The sequence below is a fragment of the Phyllostomus discolor genome, chromosome 13 (assembly GCF_004126475.2).
Source record: "Phyllostomus discolor isolate MPI-MPIP mPhyDis1 chromosome 13, mPhyDis1.pri.v3, whole genome shotgun sequence".
NCBI lineage: Eukaryota > Metazoa > Chordata > Mammalia > Chiroptera > Phyllostomidae > Phyllostomus > Phyllostomus discolor.
This window is the reverse complement of record NC_040915.2, coordinates 60,258,527-60,270,216: the sequence shown is the minus strand read 5'-3', so window position 1 is coordinate 60,270,216 and position 11,690 is coordinate 60,258,527. Positions and strand designations below refer to the sequence as shown.

At 48.4% G+C, this 11,690-nt stretch overlaps 1 long non-coding RNA gene across 1 annotated transcript; it reads right to left on the bottom strand.

The window, feature by feature from the left end:
• Positions 1–5,004: 5,004 nt before the first annotated feature.
• Positions 5,005–9,810, bottom strand: LOC118497897. Its single transcript, XR_004900410.1, has 2 exons — positions 9,432–9,810; positions 5,005–6,457 (listed from the first exon to the last, which is right to left on the bottom strand). It is a non-coding gene; the product is annotated as an uncharacterized LOC118497897 (long non-coding RNA).
• Between the last annotated feature and the right edge of the window lie 1,880 nt (positions 9,811–11,690).

Below are 11,690 nucleotides of genomic sequence, written 5' to 3'. Positions count from 1 at the left end.
ACAAATTTTTTTGGCTGGCCACACAGTAACTTGTTAAATAAAGCTCTTGTTACTTTGAATTTTAATTTTCTGAGCCCTTTGGGGATACAGAGCACTCATAACCTAGCTAGCCCAGAAAGATTGGATTCATACTCTGCACCCCATCACAGGGCCCCAGGGACCAGCTGTTTGCAGGTTAGCCCTCTCCTGGCAATCACGCCGCCTGGTGGCAACTTTTATGTACGTCACCTAGAGTCTGGATTAGATTTAGCGGTCTCTGGCTCCCCCCAGCGGTGAAATATCGCAGCCTAGTTTTTTGTGATGGACCATATTTTATTTGTGTTGAAGTGATATTTGACACCGTGAGTGTGTTTGCCTTTTACAAGGGGGCACATTTGGGCGCTTATTAGCTGAGGGGCCGGAGTAATCAACCCGTATCCATGTCCACAGGCTGTCGACTGGCATTTCACCTGGCACGGGCCAGGTTTGGGCTCCCTGGGAGGACATTGAAGGCAAGTGTCCCCCATGTCTCCATTCAGTATTCCTCCCTGGACAGCGCCCTGAGTTACTTTCAGGGTTTGGGACTCATGCATCTATCTCAGAAGATTTTCCTGGTGATTGTGAAGACTATAAGGAGGCATCACAGTATAGTCTTCCTCCAGATTTGCTGGCCAGCTGTAAAAGGATTGAGAAGAAAGGCTGGCTTGGAATTTTTAAAAAATACCTACACCTCCAAAGACACAGGGCACCCTTCTCCCTTCTTTGTTGGGTTCTCCGCATCTCAGATCCTTTCACTCCGTCTCACAGTATTTAATGATTTCATGCTGATTTCCTCCCAGCGGAGAGGGCGTCCACTGGGGCTGATCCAATTGCAGACATCCCTTTGTTACAGAACAGAGCCAAGGGGCGGGTTCGCCATACTATTACTGAAAGGACTCCCCACTAGGTTTGCTATGCCTGCTGCCAGAGGAAAGACGTCTCTCAATGCCAGAGATTTGTGAAAAGGAAAGGAAATGTTTATTTAAAACTATACAGACTTAAAGTAGTGACCCAATGTTTTCATTAAAATGTTAGTCTTTTAGGATACTTACAGATTCACACAGTCCTTCCTTCTCCCTCTGCCCTAATCTGGGGTACTGTATCTCAGGAAAAGAAGCAGAAGTCCATGATCCAAACTCCTGGCACCATCAGCTGTGTCGCCGCCAGGATCTCCATTTAATCCAAAGCCATGTGGCACCTTCTCATGGCCCACCAGCAAGAGTCCTTTCACCCTTTTCCTTCTAGGCAAAGTCTCTCCTGCTTCCTAAGCCATGTGGCAAAAGAGAACACCCCAAAGCCATGTGGTCCTTACTCTCACCAAAGCTGTGGGGTCCCCACTCTGCCAAAGCTATGTGGTTCTCTCTCCAATGGCGGCCAAGTCTGGGTTTAAATCCCCAAGCCAGTCTTCCTCTGCAACCCCATTTCTGACTCCTCTTACAACTGGTTACACCTGCCAGCATTCCTGTATCCTTCCAGCTTTACTGGGCTGCCATAGTGAGTCTGGGCAGGCGTGGCCCCATGGCATGGAGCCAATCATCTCCAAGCTCTCACGCAGGCTCTGTAACCAGGGGGAGCTGGCCCCTAGTTTCATCTTGGGTGTAAGTCACTTCCATCCCCCTGGCTTAAAGCATTGCCATGGCTATTTAACATATCCATGAAACCAGTTAAAGGTTATAGGTATGTTAAATGACCATGCCAGAGGTTAGCTGCAAAGCCGTTGTTATGCAAAACAGCTCTCAATGGCCCTGCTCCATGTGTCCCATCCCCCAGCTCAGACTTGTGGGGGCGAGGACATCCTCTATATTTTTCTAATATTTCCTGGATACCCTGAGTTCTGGACCCCATTTCAAATCCCTATTTGGGCCCCCCCTCTTGGCTGTGCCCCGTTACACCACCGCTCAGCCTTCCCTTGGTTTTTGGGGAAAGCTGCCCGAATTTGTGACCCAAGGTCGAGAGGCCTATTATCCTTGTGACCAGTCAGAAGCTGTGACCTTGTGCTTCCGAGCTGCGTCCTGTGTGCCATTTAGCTTGATTGGCTGCTGCCCAGAGACTCCAGCTCCTTACCTTTCCTGGGAAGGATCATTCAGAAAAAAACAAAACCCAGCCTCCTTGGCAGTGGCTTGTCTTGGAATGTTCGTTTTAATTCTTGCAGGCCGCCACTGCCACTGGTCCCACCTCCCATGAGATGCCCATATGAAAAGCCCTGAAACAGACAGGATGATCTGTTTTGAAAAAACATGACAATGGGGGGCCATCCTGTGTGAGGCTGTCCTGGAGGCCAGATGTTTTGTTTGCACCCTAGGACTTCGTTAAGAATGCAGAAAGTGACAGGCTGACTTCCTCCATCCAGGAACCCAGGAGGACAGAACAGTTTTTGAAGAAGGAGAGCTGTGTGTACAACCCCACTCTTTCCACGTGAATTCTCGGGGAGAGGCAAAGGCAAAGGGAAATTAGTTCCCAGGCAGCCCGGCTGGTGCCTGTTCTGGGCTACGTGGGTGGCTCACCCTTGTAACTAGAGCTGGGCCCGAGGCATCTGAAAGAGTGTGCGCATGCGGTCCCAAGCTTTTGTAGCTTCTCGGTCCCTCAGATGTCCTTGGTTCTTCTATACCCTGCTGCACAGGCTTCTCTGACATCGCTGTCCTGGATTAGACCTCACTCGTCTCCGAGGACCTTGCCTGCCACATGACCCCCTTGGAGAGCGGCAGAGTACCTCCGTCCAGTTCTTGCCCCTCCCCACAATGGCCACCCCAAAGAAAGCTGCCTGTGTCCTCATGGCTGATCCAGTCCCCCTGGGTCAACCCCAGTTTGGATCAGGCGGGTCAGCAGCCGGGTTGTGCGGCCACCACACTGGTGTTCTGCTCCTTCCTGTGGCAGCTGGCTGGCTGCAGGGTCAGTGCTGGGGGGGGGCCTCATCCCGTAGAGCCCAGAGGCCATGGAATGAAGCGGAGGGGTGAGCCTGGAAATTTTGAGAGCAGCAGATGCAAAATATCGGACAGTTTCCCACCCGTCTTCATTTAAGACCACCCCCAAACAACCAACCTTGTCTACTATGTGGATTTCTCCCTTCAGCGAATGGAAATTGGTTTCTACATATACCAGGAGATCAACGTTTGAATGAATGATCTTTCTCACTCACCCCCCCAGAGCTCTTTAGACAGCCTGTCAGGGGCAAAGAAGTGTGTCCGTGGGGCATGGGCCAGAGCTGGTCCTCGCAGTGGCCGGCAGTGCAGGGGGTGGGGGCTGCTAAGGTCTGAGGGAGCAGCTCCCAGGGCGGGGAGACGGCTGCCTGAGCATACAGCAGGAGCTGGTCTGTGCACGTGGCAGACGGGATTTATGTCTGATTAATGATCCCCCCCGCCCCCCCCCCCCCCCCCCCCCCCGTTGCCCTTACAAGGATCTGGAAAACAGAGTTCAGGGCTAAGCAGATGCTTTCTGGAGGAATACACAATGGAAGAGATGCAAGTATAAAACCACGGTGGTCGGCAATCTGTGGGGGCCTGGGGAAGCCAGGGGCTAAGTGTCGTGATTTTACTGTTACAGGGGCTGCCCTCTCCTCCCCACCCTCCCTACCGTCGGTGGGGATACAGGGCTCTGAGATCGGGGGACCAGGGTTACACGTAAAATCAGAGGGGAGTCTTGGACCAGACTCCAGGTCCCGGGAGAAACACTCGTCAGGAACAGGTGCTTCCGGGTGTGCTGGCCGCTGACACCCGAGTAGGGGTGCTGTGTCACTGCGTCAGCCTGAGGCGCTGTTCTGGTAATTCTCAGTCGGGGGTAGGCTGGAGGTCTGCAGGGGTCACCTGTTCTGGACCTGGAGATTTACTGTCTTACAAGGTCACTTCCTCCTCCATCCCAGGAACAGCCCCACCTCGTCCCCATGGGGGCGACCAGCAGGGGCTCCTTCGTGGGAGTCTCCTCGGGCTTTCCTGGACATGATGGACCCTGGGACTGAACAAGAGAGAGGAGAGAAACCCTGGTGACATGGGGGTGGAAGGGTGGGGGTTTTGTTACTTCTTTCCCCACATTCTAGGTGCTTCTCCAGGCGGACTGAGATTTTCTCAGGTTTGCCACTGGGTGGCGCTGTCTACCCATACAGAAGCACAGAGAGGTGAGGAACTGGGCAGCCGCAAGGAGTGAGCCGTGTGTGGAGCCAGCAGCACCAGCTCACACAAGAGCTGATCTTGGACTTGTCCCTTCCTGACTCTGTGTTCACTCATGCACCTTCGTAGCTTTAAATTGGCCTCGATGGGAGACTGAAATCACGGGCATGAAAATGGCAAATGCTACAAATGAATGCTCCCCCCATCAGCTTCCAGGCTGGTTGTTCAACATTTACCAGCACACCATTGGGCATAGTGACCATTCAGTGACACTGGCTGGGACACTAGAGCTCGGAGAGTGTATTGAACTTGTGGGAAAACCGGAAAAAAACCCTACTGTGTGTTGTGTTGGAAAGCTGGAAAATGAGTGCGGTGCCTTCTTGCTGCTGTCACCTTGCAGTGTTCCTCTAGCACCCTCTATTGGCAAAGCCTAGAAGTGCACCCGCTGGTAAAACTTCATCTAAGAAACAGCAATCCTTTCTACAAAAATCTCATCCTCGCCCTCAAATGAGGAGACATGTTCTCACGAGTCATTGTAAACACAGCTAACCCTATTAATTTCTCCTCAAATTCAGTCACAGTTCTACTGAATATTCTGTTAACCACCAACAACTTATATATAAAATAATACTGAGAAGAAAGAGATTGCGGGTAATAGATACAAATACATATATACATATAACAAGGAAAGAAGAAAGGTGAAAAGTTACTGCAGTTCTCCTTTGTATATCGGTCATAAATAGGGTTGAGATAAAATACAGGACACTCAAACAATGAATGGTTTTTTTAAAGTATAAATATGTCCCAAATATTTTACGTGACATACTTATACTTGTTGTTTATCTGAAAATCATGTTTAGACAGTCATTTGTATTTCTATTTGCTAAATGTGGTAACCTAGTCATGAGATCATAGTTAATGTCTATGACATCTTTCTTCCTCTATCAATTCGATATTTTTCTTGTCCTCAGCTAGAACCTCAGCTGGTCACAGGTCTCTTTACCTGGTGGTGGATGTAAACCTTCATTCTTTAAGGCTCTGAGTGCTAAGAAGTCCTAAGATGCTTAGTGTCCTGGGTTCCGGACAAAGTCTTCCTGCTCCCTGGTGTGGCTGCGCTCAGTTTTTCCTTAGTAATCAGGATCAATTAGTCCCACCAGAAGAGCAGCCTCTTTTTCTGTTGGTTTCAACACAGTGGAACCACTGCAGCGCCCCCTGGTGGAAGTATTATCTTCTTTGGAACGAAGATCTCCAAAGCGGAAGATCTCAAAGCAGCCAGGACAAAAGCAAAATTCTTTGAGTGAATTATGGAGACTAATTATGAAAGAAACCATTCCTACTTCTATCTCCTGATTCCCGGACATAAGTATCATGTCTCTGGGAGAGACTGTACCAGTTCATGGTCTTCGATTCAAAGCATAAATTGCATCCTGCAAGACAGAACTACGATATTTCTATTTCAGGGTGTCATCTCTCAACTTGCGCCATAACCGAGTCTTCAGTAAGCCACTCCGCTTTTAACTAGGTCAGTTGCTTCTGGGCAATGGTGTGTATGCTAAGACCAGTTAATCCATGTTGCACTTCTTTGGCTGTGAAAAAGGTTCCTCAATTAGATACAGTGCTGTGGGGAATACCATGATGGTGGCTAAGACATCCCAAGAGTCTAGGGATGTTGGTGCAGGAAGAAGCATTATAGCAGTGAAAACAAATATATATCCAGAATTTGTACCCCTTCCATGACGACAGAGGTGCAATGGAATCAACCTGCCACTAGGTGGCTAGCTGGTCCCTCAAGGAATGGTGCTGGGGCTCCCTGTTGTTCTCTGCTGTTGGCATCTTAGCCACTAGGTGGCAGCAGCATCCAGCTCAGCCTTGGTAAGTGGAAGACCATGTCCAGTCCCCATGCCTGCAACCATAGTCCCTTTGTTTATGAGCCCATTGGGCAAACACTGGCATGGCTGGGAACGAGGTCAACTGACATTGTGCAGTGTGTCATTTTGTCCACCAGATTACTGAGGCCTCTTTTGCAGAGAGTGTTCAAATGCTGTTCAGCTACATGGGATATGAATATCTTTACACAGTGTCCATTCCAAGAGACCCATTCTGTACCTCCTTTGACTCTCTGTGTCATATATTTTCAGATACCAACTACTGATCCTTCTGAGACCTCAAGCTGCTATAGCAAAATGCAATAGGCTAGGTGGATTAAACTGCAGACATTTATTTATCTCAGTTCTGGAGCCTGGGGTGTCCTAGGTCGGGGTGTTGGCAGATTTGGATCCTGAGAGGAGCTTTCTGGCTTGCAGTCAGCTGCCTTCTCACTGTGTGCTCGACTGGCCTTTCTCTGTGCATGGAGATAGCCTGAGATAGAGATAAAGATATCGACTGATTTCCCTCTCTTCCTTTTCCTATATGGACATTAATCCCACCACAAGGGTCCCCTCATGACCTTATCTAAACCTAGGTGCCTTCCAAAGACCCCATCTCCAAACACCACCACATTGGTGGTGAGGGCTTCACCATATGGATTTGAGGGGAGAGGACACAAACATTTAACCCATAACACTGACCATCTATCCAAACCACTGGTGACTACTATGAATCACTGTGGATACAAATTTCTTGCTATTGCTCAATGCAGACAGAGCAGATCTGAAATGGTCCCTCCAGTCTTCTGTCCCTGGGAGAGGTATCCTTCCTTCATTGTTGTCCTGCCTGAGTGGCCTGCAGTGCTGAAGATGGCCACTTTCAGGTGGTACCAGCATATCGTGCAGACCCTTCGGGAAACCAGGCTCACGACCTCCTACCTGGTGTCAGGTGCAAGGATGAGGCCTCCATAAGGGAAGCCAGCCCATGTGGGGACCAGAGCATGGCAGGGAGAAGCAGGGCAAAGGTCTCTGGCATTCAGGTGGCCCTGAGTGCCCCATGTCTAGATGCCCAATTATGTGAGCCCATAATTCCTCCTTGTTTGAGGCTATTTTGATTTTTGGTGTACTCCACAGGATCGCTGAAAACACCAAGCATAGGTCTGCACGCAAAAAGGTGCCTGGTAATTCTGCCCCAGCCTTAAAGACTAGAGGAAAGACTATGAGTTTCCATCACACCAAAGCAAACAAACTATGGAAAATGTAAGGGGCACAGACATAACTTTGCACAATGGGATGCTTGGTACACCCCACAAATGCATGATGCTTGGAGAAAGTCATTTGGAGAAGAGCACTCTTTCTAGAAATGGTGGTGAGTCAGGTTATTCAGTTGAGTTAAAAGTAAATGGATGGACAAAGATACCATAAAATTCTTACCCCAAAGAAATTTGGTGTGGTTAGGCTGAGATCAGATTTAAAAGCTTTATGGCAAGAAGCATGACCTGAAATAACTTGAAGAACATGAGAACAGATTGGAAGACTTAAATGACTTGACCCAATGGACTTATATCGAGAATATACACACAGAGTTACGGTATGTATATTCCCTCCAAGTAGAAAAAGAACATTGACAAAAATTGACCATATACTGGGTCATAAAGCAAGCCTGAACAATGACTGAAATCATTCGTTTTGAATGACTGAAATCATTCAGGCTATATTCTATATGCAAAATAGTAGAAATCAATGATAAAATGGAAATCAAAAACAGAGATACTAGACATCCTCACATGTTTGGGAATAAAGAAATATGCTCCCAACAGCTTAGGGAAGTAAATAATATTTTGGAAATTAGATAATATTTTGAACTGAACAGTGATGAAATCACTACATAAAATCCTTGTGGCATGCAGCTAATGCAGCACACAGAGGGAAATTGATAACCTTAAAAAGTATTTAGAAATTTTATAAAGAATCAAAGAGCCAGAAATTAATGAGCTAAGTATATATCTCAGAGAGCTAGAAAACAACAAAGTAATCTCAAAGAAAATAGAATAAAGGAAATCAGAAAGGGAAGAACAAATACTAAAAAGAGAAAGTAGGAAACAAATAGCGGAGACGACAAAACGAGAAAGCAGAAAGTTGGCTCCTTTATGATGCAACTGCAATGGAAAGATTTGGTGAATTTATCACGAACCAAAGAAAGAAGGCAAAAATTACTCATGTCAGGAAGGAAAGGGGGGACATTTTTGCAGACATGAAGCACCTAAAATGGATAATCAGAGTCTATTATAATAGCGTTATGCCAACAATTGGAGATGAAATGAGGACATTTCTGGAAAAACGAGTCTACATTTGACTTAAGGAGAACTTGAAAATCTCGATTCTTCTAAAGGCATTGAATCAGAAGTCAAAAATCTTCCTACAAAGAAAACCAGCTCAGAGAGCTTCACTGGTAAGCAATTCCAACCTTATACAAATGTCTGCAGAGACCAAAACAGTTCTTTTAGAGAACAAACAATGTCTCATTTTATAAAGCAAACACAGCTTCGACAGTGAAACCTGACAAGGGCAGTGGAAAGAGGAAAACAGCTCTATATCACTCAGGAATAGAGATGCAAACATTCTGAACAAAATATCATACTGAATTCAGCAATACTGCAGAACAGCACACAATGGACAAGCCTGGTTGTTGCATTCCAGGAAATAGCTCAACATTAGGAAACTCTACACATTAATTTGCAACATGAAGAGAGAGAAATCACATGAAAAGACGCAGAAAAATCAGTGAATAAAACCCAACAAATGATGTTTTACAAACCCACTTCTCATATTAGGAATGCATGGGAACTTCCTTAATCTGCTAAGAGAATCTTTAAAGGAAGTTGCAGGCATCATGTTTCAAAATGAAATGCTGGAAAACACCCCTTCATGAGAAGACAAGAATGCCTGTTACCCTCCCTGCTGTTGCACCTGATGCCAGAGACCCCAGAGTAAGGTGAGGGAAAGAGACAAAATGTGTGAGAATTGAGAAGATGGCAATGAAACTGTCATCATTCACAGGTGACACACTTAGGTATGTAGGGAGGTACAGATACCTAGCTTATAGGATGTACATATCAATTAATAGAATCTATTAAAAAATAGAGCAAATTTACAAGATCCAATTTCAGTATAGAAACTTACTATATCTTCATACATCAGCAAATGAATAGAAAACATCTAAGAAGTGTACAATTTACAGTTACACCAAAAATGTGAGTTAACTGGAAATTAGAGAGCTGTCCAAGCCATTTGTTTACGGGGAAGATTAAAATCTACTATGAAAACCTCTTAGTGGGAGAGAGGATAGTCACGGATGGAGAGATTCAATGTGGTGAAGACGCCAATTTCCTCCAAATTGATAGGTAAATTCCCTGGGGAATTGGTTAAAGGTGCAAAATTCCTGTACCTTTTTTTCAGGGAGGTAGAAGCCAAGGAGCTGATTCCAATCAAGAGAAGCTCGGGTCCTCTCAACTGACAAGAGTGCTTTCCTCCTCCTTTTGGCCATCCAGGCTGCTTCCAGGTCATGGGTAGAAGGTCTTGGTTCCCTCCGATGACCACTCAGAATTCTCCCTCTCTGTCCTTGAGGACCAAGAAGCTGGGTCACCCTGTCCCCAACTGAGAGGCAACCTGGAGTTGTCCCTGCTATTGGCACACCCTTGGACCAGCTTCTTCCCAGAGTGTGGGCCCTGGGGAGGGACTCTGGGGATCCGCCCCGCTGGGCCTGGTCCTCCTCTAATCCCGGGCAATCACGCTCTGGGACCGGTTCACTCACATCGGCCGCCAGGGGTCGCTGTCCCCTCGCCAGAAGCGCACGGAGATGCTGGACGGTGTGCAGATCAGAGAAGTGGGGACTAGGAAGACAAGAGGGGCTCAGGGGCCTCGGAGTGACGCCACAGGATACCGAGTCTCAGAGTCCAGGGTCACATGAGACAGGGACAGCGTGGGGACCAGGACCGCGGGACTTAGTGACTGCTGAGTGACGCCTGTGGGCTTTACCTGAGTTCTCATTTAACGCCACAAATGGATGCCTACTGCTGGGGATCACAAATTCTCAGCATCAAGAACCCAAGGAAGGGCTGACATGGGGAATGGGGTGGTGGCCTGTCGCTGGGCTGCACGTTAATTCTGCTGCTCCAGAGAGTGGGCTGCAGCTCACAGGAGACCCTAACACAGACACCCTGTGTCCCCCAGTTCCAGGTCTGGTTTGTGTGCTCCTGAACTGCTGGTGTGTGCGTGGAGGATGCACAGCAGTTCTCTGGGCCGTGTGTGTGACAGAAGAACCAGAACTGCCCCAGCGTCCACCCACTGGGGACAGGCCAGTGCTGTGCTGTCTACTCTCACATGGCCATCTAGCTCTCTGTATTTGATGTGGTTGGACCCTAGCCCTGGAGATACATTCGTAGGAAGTTAGAAGGAGCGTGGCTGTCAGCACAATGTCCTCCAGGTACATTTGAAGACTTGGGACAAAATGCAAGGTGCTCAGCGTGACCGCCAAGGCCCCAGGGGCCTGCTGGCTCCCTTTCCTGCCTTCCCCCCACTTCCTTGGATCTGGCCACATTGACCTCCTTGCTGCTCCTGTCATTTGTCAGGCACGTTCCACCCCAGGGCCTTTGCACACGCTGCTCCTGCTGCCAGGAGCACTCCCTCCCAGGCACCTCCATGGCTAGTCCCCTAGCGTCATTCAGAGGCGGCCTCTCCTGAGCACCATCTAAACCAACAGTGTCCCTCTCTCCCTCCTATTACAGCATAATGTCTTGTTTGTTCTGGCCTGTGTCACCTACTGGAACTTTGCTCCAGGATTTGGTCTTAGAGGCCACTGCTGTTTTCCCAGGACCTAAAGCAGCACCAGGCTTTGGAGCTGCACAGTAGCTACACGTGGAATGGAAAGTGCTTGTTTTTGTTTTTGTTTTTGTTTTTTTTTTTGGTGGAAGGAGGGAGCTCATGGGATGGAGTTGGGGGGTGAGGATGCGGGGTGGGGACAGGGGGCAAAGGGAGTCACTCCAGCATGATTAGCTGCTTATCTTCGCTTCATAAAAACACCTGACCTAGTTGACCCCGGGTCAGCATTTGTTGCTTCTGCTTCTATATATCAATGTTTGGGGCATTTTTGTGTTTCCGTAAAGTCTGGCCCCCTTCCCAGCTGACACCCTCCCATCCAGCATGGAGCAGCCCCGTCTCAGGGACTCTCTGGTCCGGAAATTCCTCTCCCCCAAGGGGCTTTGTTCCCTCCTGGGGGCACGCACCCTGTGTGCGTGGGAAGCGAGGGTACGGCTCCTGTCTCAGCCCCTCTCCTGGGAGAGGTTCAGTGTCTGGGCTCTGGCAGGGCCTTGGGGGCTGGGACTTGAGCGCCCAGGCCAGGTGGGAGGGAACGAGGGCACTGGCTTAGGAGTTGGGGCCAGGGCTCCACCACCTGCCCCCTGTGTGACCTTGGCCAGGGAGCATCCCTCCCTGTGAAAGGAGAGAATGTTCTTCCCAGACTTGTGCTGCCGGGATTTGTGAAGAACACTCCTGGGGTTATTACTGAGAGGAGCGTGACCTTTTAGAGAAATAATAACAGATGCCACTAGAGGGCACTGTCAGTTTGGGTGTGCTCCTGTGTGAGTGTGAAGGCTTGTGAGTTGTGTGTGTGTGTCTATGTGAATGTGTGCATGTGAACCTGAGTGTG